Here is a 14,221-nt window from a genome sequence, read left to right on the forward strand (position 1 = left end):
TTTGTTAGTAGGTTACACTCTCTGTGCTGTATTTTGGTTATTCATATACCAGTTTTATGCTTCTACTAGATTATGAACAATCTGGGGGCAGAGTTCATCATCCTTTAATCCTTTACACTGCTGGGTGCTGTTGAGTCAGTCAGACATCCATAAAATGTATTCCAAGTTCTGGAAGTACTCACAACCTGGTGAGGGAGATGGTTTTACCAATAAATCCCCTTATCTTCTTTCCTCAAGCTGTGAAGGAGCCAAAGATCAGTGTCTCATTTCAATTTCTCTTGAAGCCCCAGTCACAGTAAGAGGCAGATTGAAGGGTTGATCCTCTCCACATATCACTTTATGTCTGTTACTGTTTCATTCAAGTTGCTGAAGCTGGAAACTCTCCAGAGGAGCAGCCCACCTGGGAGAAAACATGTGAAAAGTAAAATGGTTGATTTGGGAGTTTCATCCCATCTTCCAAGTTAGCAAGTCTCCAAGGCTTTTTTTTTTTTTTTTTAAGTCTCCAAGGCTTTGATACATGAAGCAAAACAAACAAAAAAAATAAAATGTAAACATGCACAATTATCTGCATGTGAATGTGTACACACACAGGCTCACACACTTCAAGGACAAGAAAGGAAAGGAAACCATATACAGTGTTGTACTTTCTTTTTCCTTTTAGATTTTGCATTTACTAACATGAATAATGTAGAAGTAATCTAAAGTTGCAAAGTTTTGATTAAGAACCCTACTGCACATGGGCCTGGTGAGTAATGGGAGTGGAATATAGCTTTGGAATGTACTATTTTGAAACTCATAATGCACTCAGAAGAAAGTTGGTCCTTTCATGGTAAGGCATATAAGTTTCTTTTTTTTAATGATTTATTTATTTATTCTAGAGCAGGAAGAGGGGCAGAGGGAGAGGGAGAAAGAGAATCCTCAAGTAGACTCCTGGTTGAGTGTGGAGCTGGAAGCAGGGCTGGATCTCACAACCCTGAGATCATGACCTCAAAATTATGACCTGAGCTAAAATCAAGAGACAGATACCAAACCAAGTGAAGCATGTAGGTACCCTGGGCATATAGGTTTTTATCTCATCATCAGTATCTTCTTCATAAAATTCCTTCATTGGCTACATATTTCTCCAAAATTGCCATATGGATTATATATTTTTAAAGATTTTGTTTGAGGGATGCCTGGATGGTTCAGTGGTTGAGCATCTGTCTTCCACTCAGGGTGTGATCCTGGGATCCAGGATTGAGTCTTGTATCAGGCTCCTTGTGGGTAGCCTGCTTCTCCATCTGCCTGTGTCTCTGCCTCTCTTTCTGTCTCTCATGAATAAATAAAATCTTTTTTTAAAAAAGATTTTATTTGGTAGAACGAGAGAAAATGAGAGTGAGCATGAGTGGAGGGAGGGGGCGGAGGGAGAAGCAGACCTCTTATTGAGCAGTGAGCCAGATGTGAGGCTCAATCCCAGGATCCTGGGGTCATGACCTTAGCCAAAGGCAGATGCTTAACCCCGTGAGCCACCCAGGCGCCCCACTATATGGATTATATTAATGTACATAGTGAGCGTGTTATTTTTTTTTCCTCTTCTGTGTCAATTCACCCTTATTTTAGTAGCATTTCATAGATTACTCTGGGAAAACTCCACTTCTCTTAGTTCGTAAGTGCCTCCCTACTCTCTCTGTCCCCTGCCAGAATCAGGGCTCAGTACACCATGGAGAGCAGCCAATTGGAATATTGTATTCCTCTGGTTACCTTTGCTGGTTCCAGGTATTGGCAATTATATGACTCGATCTGGTCCAATGAGAGTGAATTCTAGGACTTGACAGAACTATTGAGAGAATCATTCTTTATGGGGAAGTTACTAAGAGAGAACAGTCTAATACTGGAACTGCTGGCAGCGATTTTTCCAAAGAAAGAGGAGACTTTGCCAGAAAACATTGTTAACACACACACACATACAGGCACACACATGCCAAAAACAAAACAAAAAAACAGATCTGAGCTAGAGAGAGTAAGACTAAGTCCTCGAAACTAGCTTGAGCCTCTGTATCCAGCACATACAGTGTTTACTCCATTCTTGGACTTTTAACTCACGTAGATTAATAAATTTCCTATTTTGTTTAAACTACCCTCATTTTTTAAAAATCATTTTCAAGTAAATATATACAGAGAAAATAACTTTGAAAAATAAATTGAGGGAGGCCTGGGTGGCTCAGCGGTTGAGTATCTGCCTTCAGCTTAGGTCTTGATTCCTGGGGTCCTGGGATTAAGTCCCACATCAGGCTCCCTGCAGGGAACCTGCTTCTCCCTCTGTCTATGTCTCTGTCTCTCTCTCTCTGTGTCTCTCATGAATAAATAAATAAAATCTTAAAAAAAAAGAAAAATAAATTGAAACCATAGTCATTCCTTTGTTCCCAAAGAGCTAGAACTTTTGGTGTCTGCTGGTCAGTCATAAGGTGTTTTTTTTTTAAGATTAAAAAAAAAAAAGATCTTAGTTTTTATTTATTTGAGAGAGAGAGAGAGAGAGAGAGAATGCACACAAGTGGAAGAAGGGGCAGAAGGAGGGGGAAAAGCAGACTCCTGTTGAGTAGGAAGCTGGATGCAGGCTCTATCCCAGGACCCTGGGATTATGACCTGAGCTGAAGAAGACACTTAGCTGAGTCACCCAGGTGCCCCTCACCATCAGGTTTTAGCAGTGGAAATGTGATATTTTATATTAATCAGAATACAGTGGGCTAGGCTGTTGGTGGATATTAACAACTCTCAAGTCTCCCAGATCTGAGGTGCTCACACTATATGTCCATTGCAAAGTAGTGCGGGGCTCTGCTCTATGGTCACTCAGATGGACACATAAAAATCTCATATCTAATTTTCTATATTTTGATCCATTTGCTAGAGCTAGTCACATGGCCCCATTAACTGGAAAGTGACCAGGAAGCAATCTCCCATGTACCCCAAAGTAGACAAGACCTAGATGTAATTTGTACTAGTAATTCTAGCACATGACCAAGTTAGTATTTTTAGTTTACAACTTTGATAAAAGTTATTATAATAATAGGTAAAAATGTATTAAATATATCTGTGTACTACATACTTTATGTAGATGATTTTTTACTCCTTAGAACATCTGTATGATTTATAATTGCCTTCATTTTCTATATGAAGAAATTGAAGTTTAGTTGTATTAAGTGACTTGCTAGAAGTCACAAAGCAGGGGAACTGAGATTCTTTTTGAACCCACGTTGGAACCTGGCTGCTTACCCTGTGCTAAGCTACCTCCAATGTGAAGGATCCATTGATGGGCTAAGGAATTGGACCCAGCAAGATCAGCTAAAAATTCAAGATAGAAATGATGAGATGCTACTACCCAGATTCTAGGTGGGTGGAAAGAAGAGGCTTACAAAGGTGAAATGACAGGAGTTGGTGATTGATTAAATATGAGATGGTCAGGGGGTGCCTGGGTGGCTCAGCCGGTTAAGCATCTGACTCTTGGTTTTGGCTCAGGTCATGATCTCAGGGTTGTGAGATTGAACCCTGCATTAGATGCACTCTGCTTCTTAGGCTTCCTTACTCCTCATTCTCTTTCTTTCCAGGGAACTATAGGCTTCCATACCTCCCCTGACCCCACTGCAAAAGTTGTCATGACACTTTTCTCATTCCATGCTGTCTTCTCTCTGGAGGACCTTAACTGTTACACATTAGGCTCTGAGCTGGGCATGGAGCCTGCTTAAGATTCCCACTCTCTGCTGCCTGTCCCTGCCCCACTCCCTCTTCTTAAAAAAAAAAAAAAAAAGGTGGGATTTTGGGACAGTAATGAGTCAACACTGACTCTTGAATGTTGTAGCAGTTTGATTGGGAAGGGTTTGACATGCCTTGAGAAGTGTGGGAGGAGATGTCAAGTTGGCTGACAAAGCACAGGTTTGGAGCTGGGGTGAAGGTCCGGCTGGAGATGCGGACTTGGGAATTCTACATTTAGATGACAGTTTACATGTGTAATGGTTAAGGTCCTCCAGAGATAAGACAGCATGGAATGAGAAAAGTGTCATGACAACTTTTGCAGTGGGGTCAGGGGAGGTATGGAAGCCTACCAGGAAAGAAAGAGAATGAGGAGTAAGGAAGCCTAAGAAGCAGAGTGCATCTACCAGAAGGTCTCAGACCTCTGTCTCCATGACAACACAGACTTCATCAATAACAAACTCCCTTTTATAAGAGAATATTCTTTGTTGGTTAGAGCATGTCCTAACTAGAATTTTACTATTAGACATACTTTTTCCGCCTTTCCCCAGCCTGGATTATTAATGAGCTCTGGTGTTTAGTTTTAAACCTTTGGACTTTAAGAGCAGACATTCAACTGAAGAGATTAAAAACCATTTGGAAGCAGTGAATCTAGAATATAAAAGAAAGAGAATATGCCATCTTTAATATCATAGGGAAGACAAAACCGGGAGGAAGATGACAATTAGGATAGTTTCAAAACAAGATTGGGGTGGTGCTTTGTAAATTCCAAAATTCTCAACTAGGCTGAAATTCTAGTTTCTCTTCCATTTTTCACTCTTCTCTTTGTTGGTTTTCTTAAGCATGAACTGCTCTAAGAAGTCCTCCCCAGCTCTAGCAAAGCCAGTTCTCCTGAAGCTCCTCTGGTACTTTGAACTTACTTTTGGAGAATTTACAAGGTGTGTGTGCCCAGAGGCAGATTAACTGTTAGTACCATGAAGCTGATGAGATTTAAACTTCTGGGCTCCTCACTTGCTCAGGCTGCTGTGAGTGCTGGGAGTTGCTGGGAGTTGTAGGGTGTTTTCAAGTGTGTGTCTGGCAGGGAGCCATTGCAACCAGAAAGCATTTCTATGAAAGCATTTCTGATAAATTGCCCAAAGAGATGTCATAAGACAGGAATCTGAATCTCTGTGCCTCTACCCTTTAAACTTATTTACTTTCTCATTCTAAATACTCATATCTAATTTCATGTTTCTAGTTTTGTACCTCCAATTCTCCTTTTGTTAAATCTTTATACATTTCAGGTCCATAAAACATAGATCTGCCCTTTATGTATCATTTTTATTGTTAGTCAATAGCGAGTGAATTGTCCTGATTTAAGTTCCTTCTTACACCTGCAGGTTCAGTACAGTGCCTTGTTCAAGGTAAGCTACAATAGATGTTTGTTGAATGAATAAATGTAGCAGAATAAATCGCAAGTTAAGAAAGTCCCAGGGTTTGGGAGAGGCAGTGTGGTCCTGAATCATAAGAAATGTAACAGGGCGTTGAAGTGCGCGAACAGCTCTGGGGTGGGGAAGAAGAGACCAGAAGAAGAAAAATTCTCAGGACTTTTCAATTTCATCTGGGGAAGTCAGGCTTAGTATATATGGCAGAGTTGTTTTCTTTTTTAAATCTCAGTTGTTTGATATAGCATAAGCTTCAAAAATAATTCATATGTTCCTTCCCTCCACTGGCTTCAGAATGCTACAGTAAAAATTCATAAAAGGAGATTATTGTAGAGCTAGGCTCTCTAGTATATTTTACATTCTTCATTCAAGATCAGGCCAGAGAGCTTTGCTTTAAGAATTTCATGCAATAGGAGCTCACATCAAGTTTTCTATTTAAGACAGCAGGACAGAAGTTAAGATGTTTTTAGTTCTGTTTTATACTAATGTATAATGAATGATGTAAACTTCCTTAAAAGGTAGTTCTTCAGAAATACCCAGAAAATGCTAATGTTTACATATTATTGAATATATCTTAATATTAACATTGTCATAGTTGGAGGGGATGAGTCTGAGAAATGTAAATCTCTATTTTGGGTACTTATGGACAGCTAAAAACTGGATTTTCTCTTGCTATGGAGGAAGGGGAGAATGACTATAGGTAACCACATTTTTTACCCTATATCTTTAAGCTTCAGTTTCCTTTTCTGTTAAGTGGGAATCAAAACAGAATCTCCCACATAGAATCGGTCAGACAATGTAAGTGAAGTGCCTGGCACATTGGGCATGCTCACCAAATGCTAGCAGTTGTTTGTGGAATACAAATATATAATCAGAACTGCAAATTGCCCCCTAGTATTAATCCCCAACTTCATCCTTTTAGTTATACAACCCTCTGAGTTTTGCTGTGTATACTGCTACCCAGCTAGAGGCTACATCTTTCATTTTGTCTTGTATGTGACTAAATTACGGCTAATGAGAAGTGAGAACTGATGTGTACATTGTAGGTTCATGTACTTAGAAGGTTACTGTTTGCTTTCTACTTCCTCTGTTCCAATCCTGCAGGCTGAAATATGTTCAATAGTGCTAACCTGGCTTTAACCGTGGACTAGAGGGAAGAACAAAATGGAAGGCACCTGGACCCCTAAGTGATCTTGAGGATCTGTGTCTCTCACATTTGCCAGACCACCTTTCAACCTTGACCTTTTGTCAGAAAGTAGTAAACCTTCCATACTATTTAATATACTGTAATTTGTACTCTGCCAAAGCTGTGGATGAGTGGCTCAGTCGGTTAAGCCTCTCACTCTTGGTTTCTTTTTTTTTTTTTTATTTATTTATTTATGATAGTCACAGAGAGAGAGAGGAAGAGACACAGGCAGAGGGAGAAGCAGGCTCCATGCACCGGGAGCCCGATGTGGGATTCGATCCCGGGTCTCCAGGATCGCGCCCTGGGCCAAAGGCAGGCGCCGAACCGCTGCGCCACCCAGGGATCCCTGACTCTTGGTTTCATCTCAGGTCATGATATCAGGGTCCTGGGATCAAGCCCCATGTCCAGATCCATGCTCCACATGCAGTCTGCTTGTCCACAATGAGAAAGAATACTCTATTATGTTCCGGTGCATGTGTCACCATGCACAGATGCTGCACCTGGTGTTGCCAATGCTAGAGGCAGTGAATAGATACCCACCACCCCCACTAGGACTGTGGCTACAGCTGATTCTGGAAATGGCTTGTAGTGGCTTCCACAGTCACTGCCCCTCTTCAAGATAGATTCTGAAGGATGCTGCTGGTTCATGTACAAGCTTTGAATTCAATGCCCAGTTTGCACACTCGTAATTGATGGTATCCTAGCTCTAGAGGAGGCTGGGAATGCAAGCCACTGGCATTTTAGCTTTTTAAAATAGGAGGTAAGCTTTGCCTGATGGATCGGAGCTCTCAGAAACCCAGTCAGAGTTTTAAATGCTGGGTAGCTAAAAACAAAGACAGATGTCTCCTCTAGGGGTTCATGCTTCCACCCACTGATCTCCAAACAGCAGAACTTCATTATAGGATTGAAGATAAACCTTGTTATGTCCTTAAGTTTATCATTCACGGAAGGAGTGATGGTGAGAAAAGGACATTTATTAAGCACATGCTATAGGCACTCCAGGAGCTGTTGGGGCTTTAGTGGTGAATAAGGAATGGGCTCCATCTTCTAAAGCTCAGAGTCCAGTACCTGATGCAAAACTTATGTACGGGAATACAAAACACTTTTTGTATTGTAGTTTCAGATGGTGAAAATAACTCTATAGTCAATCTGCATTATTTATGGACTTGCTATTTTGATTGACCTACTCACTAAAATTTATTTCTAACCCTTAAATCAACACTCATGGTGCTTTTAAAGTCTCTCCTATGCTCTTTTGAATCAGCAGTACTATTCTGTTGCTTCCCTTATTAACGAACTAGTAGATTTTGAGCATGTGTTCATGATATGTTTGTATCAGAGTCAGGTTTTTAACTTTCTGACATTCTAAAATTAGAATTTTAGAATTGTTATATGTTCTAAATCATGACGTGCAAAGCAGTGGAACATTTGAGTCATCCAATGCTCACGTTCCCAGGAGATGTCAAACATGGCAATGCTCTGCCTCCTGTTTCATTCTCCTGCTATAAACCGTATCCTTTTTGTAGTCCATTTAGTGCCATGTTTTATTGTATTGTACTTTTTGTTGCTGAATTTACTGCTTAAAATGGTCCCCAAACCGTAGTGCTGAAGTGCTGCTTAGTTCCTAAGTGCAAGAAGACTGTGATGTACCTTCCAGAGAAAATACATGTGTGGATAAGCTTTGTCTGAGCATAAGTTATAGTGCTATTGATCATGAATCAATACAATTAGTAAACAATGTATATCAAATAAATACATGTCTTTGGACAGAAAACACACATAAAACAAGGTTATATATTCATCAGTTGGCAAAAATGTGTGGCCAGAGCTTGCAGGAAACTACCCCCATATTTCTCCAAGGAGCAATGGTTCAGTATTTGCTAATGTGTTGTTTGTCAACTTTATAGAACACAACTACCATGAATAATGAGGATCAGTTGTATTACGATTTTTTCTAATTTTAAGTCATACAAGTTCATTGTAAAATAATGTAAACAATAGAGGAATGTATGAAAAAGAAAGTAAAAAACTCTGAATCCTACCATTCAAAGAAAACCATGAATGTTACTATTTCTATAAAATTATTTCAAATATTTCTTTTTACATATTCATATGCATACATCATTTTATATAAATGTAACGATATGATTGTGATTATATAATTTCTTCATTCAGCTTGTAAATTATAATTTTAGAATTTTCAGAAAGTTAAAAACATGACTTGTATAAACATTGGAGAGCATATGCTAAGAAAATGAATCTAATTCATTAAAAAGGGAACCAGTAGGAGAGTAACACTGGTTCAGAGGAACATAAGAAAAATGTATGTTCCTATAGCCATTGAAAGAAAGAATATAAAATAAGGTTGGTAACTGGAATGCAAAAACTGCTTAAGGTACTACAGGGCAGTAAAACTTTAGCCTTTGGGGAAAACTTTTTTTTCTGAACAGAACTTATCAAACACTTATAAGCCAACATCTAACTTTTCAGAGTCTGGGGACATATCATTACTCAAATAAGTTGAGTAAAGTCAAATAAAATAAGCCAAATTAGTCAAATAAAAGATACAGAGAGCTTAATCCTACTTTGGCATATATATTTTTTAAGATTGTATTTATTTATTCATGAGAGACACAGAGAGAGCCAGAGACACAGGCAGAGGGAGAAGCAGGCTCCCTGTGGGGAGCCTAATGCGGGACTGTATCGCAGGACCCTGGGATCACGCCCTGAGCCAAAGGCAGATGCTCAACCACTGAGCCACCCAGGTGCCCCTACTTTGGCAGTATTAAGGGACAATACTCTAGTAAATACATTAAGTGAGAAAAATTATAATGCATTAAATATCGACCCCAACTGTCCTAAGTTTCTTAAAATGTCATCAAAACACAGTTAAACAATTTTGTTAGCCTGGAAAGGGCTCCATCTCACTAAACAGTATAGCTGTGAACAATAATTACTTAACAGGTAATGTCTCTGCATCAGCAACATCTTTGAGGAAGGACCTTGTTGTTGACACTCAGTGGACTTTACAAAAGCCTCTAAATGAGATACTGATAGTCTATCCATTGTATTCAGAATATAACTCAAGACTTTTCCTGATAACCGAACTTATCAGAGAAATAGGTGTGTTCTGATAAGTTTGGTTAATGTATTGAGAAATAGGTGTGTTCTAATAAGTTTGGTTATTTAAAACTAAGAGATAGTCTACGAGAAAAGCAATGGAGACATTTTGGCAGGGTATCTCTCTAGCGTATTCTGAAAATTCTTTGGTCTGCCCCTGTGGACCTAACAGTTTTTCTGCCCAAAGGCAAATAGTGTTGTTGGTTTAGGATTTTATTTATTTATTTGAGGGAGAGAGAGCACAGGGTAAGGACAAAGGGAGAGTAGGGGGAGCGCAGAGGGAGAAGCAGACTCCACGCTGTGCAGGGAGCCTGAGTTGGGCTCTATCTCAGGACCCAGCCAGGATCATGACCTGATCCAAAGGCAGATGCTTAACCCAACTGAGCCAGCCAGGAGCCCCCGGAGGTAAACAATGTTACTTGTTTCTTCTGTATCCTTCCAGATTATTGTCTGCATATATAAGTAATAAAGGATGCTGAATGTGAAACTTGTTGCCTTTAGGCTTGGGAAGCCCCAAAGGCCTATAAAACAATGTGTGCCAAAGGCACACTTACAGGCAAGGCAGAGACTAGACCAACTCTGGGGCACATGCAAAGGAAGCAAGTTCTCCCTCTGCCCAACTCTTGTAGAAGAGAAGAGGCAGCTGGGGACGGTTCCTTCTCTTCTACTCTAGCAAAGCAGTTTTCAGTTAGGACCACTCAGAAAATGTGATAGGCATCACTGGAGCTTGGGAGCATAGGCATTGTTCTCTGCCGATGCTGGGGGAGCTCTAGGTGAAGGCTGGCTGAGGACAGAGCAGGAAGGAAGGGCAAGCTGGAGGTCTTCTGACATTAGGGACAAGTGTGTATTTCTCAGATACCATTAGATAAGGCCTTCACAATGGACTGATTGTAGGTTGTCATTAATGGGACCCTTGGACATTTTCCAAGATCACCTGGAGAGGTGAAGGGTCCTGCCTCCTTACCCGCTCCATCCCCAAAAGAAGCATCTTCTGTAGGAAGCACTGGGGATGGGGAAAACTAAAACCCATACACACAGAAGTTTCTTTTCTTTTTTTTTTTCACACAGAAGTTTCCAAAGAATCTGCAAAGGCCCTCTGTGAGAGGAAGGATCAACGTTTGCAATCTACCACACAAAGAGTGCACCAGCACTAGTCAAGTAAGAGCTTTTTTAAAAAAATTTTTAAAAAGATTTTATTTATTTATTCATGAAAGACACACACACACACACAGAGGCAGAGACACAGGCAGAGGGAGAAGCAGGCTCCATGTAGGAAGCCCGACATGGGACTTGATCCCGGGGCTCCAGGATCATGCCCTGGGCTGAAGGCGGTGCTAAACCGCTGAGCCACCTGGGCTGCCCAAGTAAGAGCTTTTATGCTCTTTATTTCTGTTATTCCAACCCTGTAGGGTTCCCCCCACCCCAATTTTAAATTTTTACTTATTTTTATTTTTAATGGAAATGAATTTAAAATATAATATCATATACATTGAAGGTGTACAACATATTAGTTTGATACATGTATGCATTATAATATGATTGCCATTGTAGCAGTTGATAATTAGTGCCTTATTCACGTTATATAATTATCATTTTTTTTAGTGGTTGGAATAATTAGGTTCTAATCTCTTAGCAAATTTGAGGACTGCAATATAAGGTTGTTTATATTCACTACCCTGTGCATTAGCTTTCCAGGACTTACCAGTGTGCACCCTCCAACAGCTGTCCTATGAGGGTCCCAAAACCATAGCTAGTGACAGAAGTCGGGAGGAAGCATAAGACAGGAGAAAAAAACAGGCTGTTTACTCTTTCTCTGCTGCAAAAGCTTGAAACAGGGTGGAAGGAAGATTTAAATTGAATGATATTTGGAGTATTATGATTATTTGGTTGGACTCTAGAATATCTCTGAGTGATGCAACAAGCTATGGCACCTGCCCAATTCCACCCAGGAGCAGAAAATAACATAACCAGAAAGAAGGGGCAGTTGGAGAAAGAAATAAATTGCTTCTTGCTTGTCGTTTTCTGCTAGTTTGATGTTCGGGGTCAGGACTGGATGGGGAGCCCCATCCTCCTAGCCAGTGCTACCCTCCACTCAGTGGACAGGAAGCAGACAGAGGGCAGGATTGCTGCTCTTTCCTGCTCTATTTGAGGGGCAGACATCCAAATTCTTAGTTTCCCACTGGGAAATGGGACCATGTCAGGTGACACAGGAGACTCAGAATAGAACAACAGCAGGGCACCTGGTGGCTCAGTGGTTGAGCCTCTGCCTTTGACGGTCCTGGGATCGAGTCCCTCACTGGGGTCTCCTCAGGGACCCTACTCCTCCCTCTGCCTATGTCTCTGCCTCTCTCTCCCTCTGTGTCTGTCATGAATAAATAAATAAATACAAATCTTAAAAAAAAAAAAAGAACAACAACAAAAGAAGGGAAGAGACGAAGAGCTCTGGCATCTACAGAAAGTGGAAGAGAAAGGGTTAGGTGAAACCAGTGTCAGTAAGGAAAGCCTGGACCTTTGAACCTTTGAAGTCCCTTCATACTGGTGGTACTGTTCTGGCATTGAGGTCATGTTTGTGGGTCCTTTCTATCTGTCTCTGGATCCAGAAGACAGCTGGCACCTGGCATTTGGGAGGTGGTATTTGAGAGGTAGCACAGTGCAGCAAAGAGAGCCCTCTACCTGTTCGTCTAGTACTCAGTGCAGTACAGCTTGGCACAGCCTTTCTGGAGGGCAGTTTAGCCATATCTAACAGAAGCCTTGCATGTTTATACCTGCGGAGGAGTTAGGATTAGAGTCAGCTTCACATAATATCCAAACCACAGTAGCTAGGATTTAAACAAGATGTAAGCTTATTTCTCCCTTGTGTAAAATTCCAAGAGAACGTGGTCTAGAGCTGGTACTTGCTTAAGCTCCAAGAAGGATTCAGGTTCTTTCCAGCACATTTATGAACTGGCGTGAGACAATCATGTTCCAGGCAGCAGGATGGAGTGCATCCAATGAAGGATGTGTCCGATGAAGAGAAAGGGGCAGGGCTACAGAACATTGTGCCTACGGAAGGATCCTGAAAGCTGGGAAGTAATTGTCTTATTTATAACTCATTGAGGAGACCTCAAGCACATGGCCATGGCCAGCTGCAAGGGACACTGGGAAAAACAATGCATTCCAGATGACTAAATATCTGGCTAAAAATTTTGGAAGAAGAGTCAAAGAATATTGGGGAACAATTACCACCATTTAGTGCCTCTCTTACTTCACTGAATAATATATCTTGGAGGTGATTTTGTGTCAGTACTTACAGTACTTCCTTATTCTTATGTATTTTATTTTTTAAGGCTCAATAACACTTCATTATTTGGAAGTATCACGAGTTATTTAGGTAATCTCCTGTTGATGGGTAGTTAGATGTCAAACTTACATTATTGCAAATATTGTTGCAGTGAGTAACCTAGTACATAGGTAGTTTTAGGTATATGTGAGTGTATCTGTAAGATAAATTCCCAGATGTGGGGTTGTTGAGATTTTGTAGTTTTTGTAGGTTATTGCCAAATTATCAGAGTTGTAACATGAGAGTCCCATTATCAATAATAACCGTTTTCAACATGGCATTTTATCAAACTTTTTGATCTTTGGCAATCTGATAGTTAATAAGCAATTTTAAAATTTAAAAACAGTGTTACGATTACAATTTTTTTCCATATATCTTTCTTTCATATATCTTTGCACTCTTACCTGCTTGTTTCTAAAAGGTAAGATCCTGGAGAAGAATTATTGAATCCAAAGTTATTCAAAATTTTAAACTCTTAACCCTTGTGGCCAAACTTCTTAAGGAGGATGTGCTAATTTTGCCATTTGTCACCTACAATGCTTGAAAAGAGATCCCTTAAGCAGAGTGTAAGGAGAGAAAGTGCAGCAGCCAGGAAGATAGTTTTTGGAATCAAGTAGGCCAGAGTTTGAATTGGATTCTTTTAGATCATCTTCAGAGGATTGAATTATTATTATTTAATGAAGTATAGTTGATACACAGTATTATACTTGTTTCAGGTGTACAACATAGTGATTCAACATTTATATACATTATGAAGTGATCTCCATGGTCACTCTCTTTTAATCGGTTAACTTGGTTGAACGGAAACATAAACACTCTTTCCCCTTTGATGAGGGGCTGCTGAAATTTTATTTCGGTTCTTTTAAGCCTAGCTGAGCTGCTTCCAGTGGGCCTCCCATATACATGGCTTGGGGGTTAGTCAGAGATCTGGGCAAGAGTATATGCTCCAAGAAGTTCGAGCTTTCCCCTCTACCTCTTCCCTTTCCTGGGTATCTCTTCTCTACTTCCAGCTGTGCTGGTTACCCTGCACTCTGTCCTCAGATTCTTTGAATCAACCTAACTGCACAGAACGTCCTCTGGCTAATATAAAAAACAAGAAAGTCACAGAGTAAGTTAGTAAATTCTCTCTCAGCTGTGAGACCCCCAACTGTCTTCAGAATCTACTTTCTTTGGGTCTCTTTGGTGCCTTTGGACAGATTTTTTGGGTCAAGACTTGTTAGCTACAGGAGGCACTCCTTTGGACTTACTTTGACATACTTCATAGTTTGACAACTCTGATTTTTATCGATCCCTTGTGCATGAATAGCACCATCAAAACACATTTTGAGTCTCTCAAGGGTCTATGTCCTCCAAGGCCTGGAATTGCCTGCTAATGCCAAAACTAACAGCCAGTGGGGTGGCAGATAGGTGTAGAGGAGTTAACAAATTTCTGGGATATATTTGTGGTAC

The 14,221-nt window shown here is 40.4% G+C and overlaps 1 protein-coding gene across 1 annotated transcript in view; it reads left to right on the forward strand.

Moving 5' to 3' along the window:
• Positions 1 to 10,556: 10,556 nt before the first annotated feature.
• Positions 10,557 to 14,221, forward strand: part of TTC39B (tetratricopeptide repeat domain 39B) — a 146,903-nt gene continuing 143,238 nt past the window's right edge. Inside the window, exon 1 of the mRNA XM_041761387.1 lies at positions 10,557 to 10,611. The gene's annotated coding sequence lies outside the window, so the exon portion shown is untranslated. The remainder of the gene's footprint in view (positions 10,612 to 14,221) is intronic.

This window comes from Vulpes lagopus, chromosome 7 (genome assembly GCF_018345385.1).
Source record: "Vulpes lagopus strain Blue_001 chromosome 7, ASM1834538v1, whole genome shotgun sequence".
Lineage (NCBI taxonomy): Eukaryota > Metazoa > Chordata > Mammalia > Carnivora > Canidae > Vulpes > Vulpes lagopus.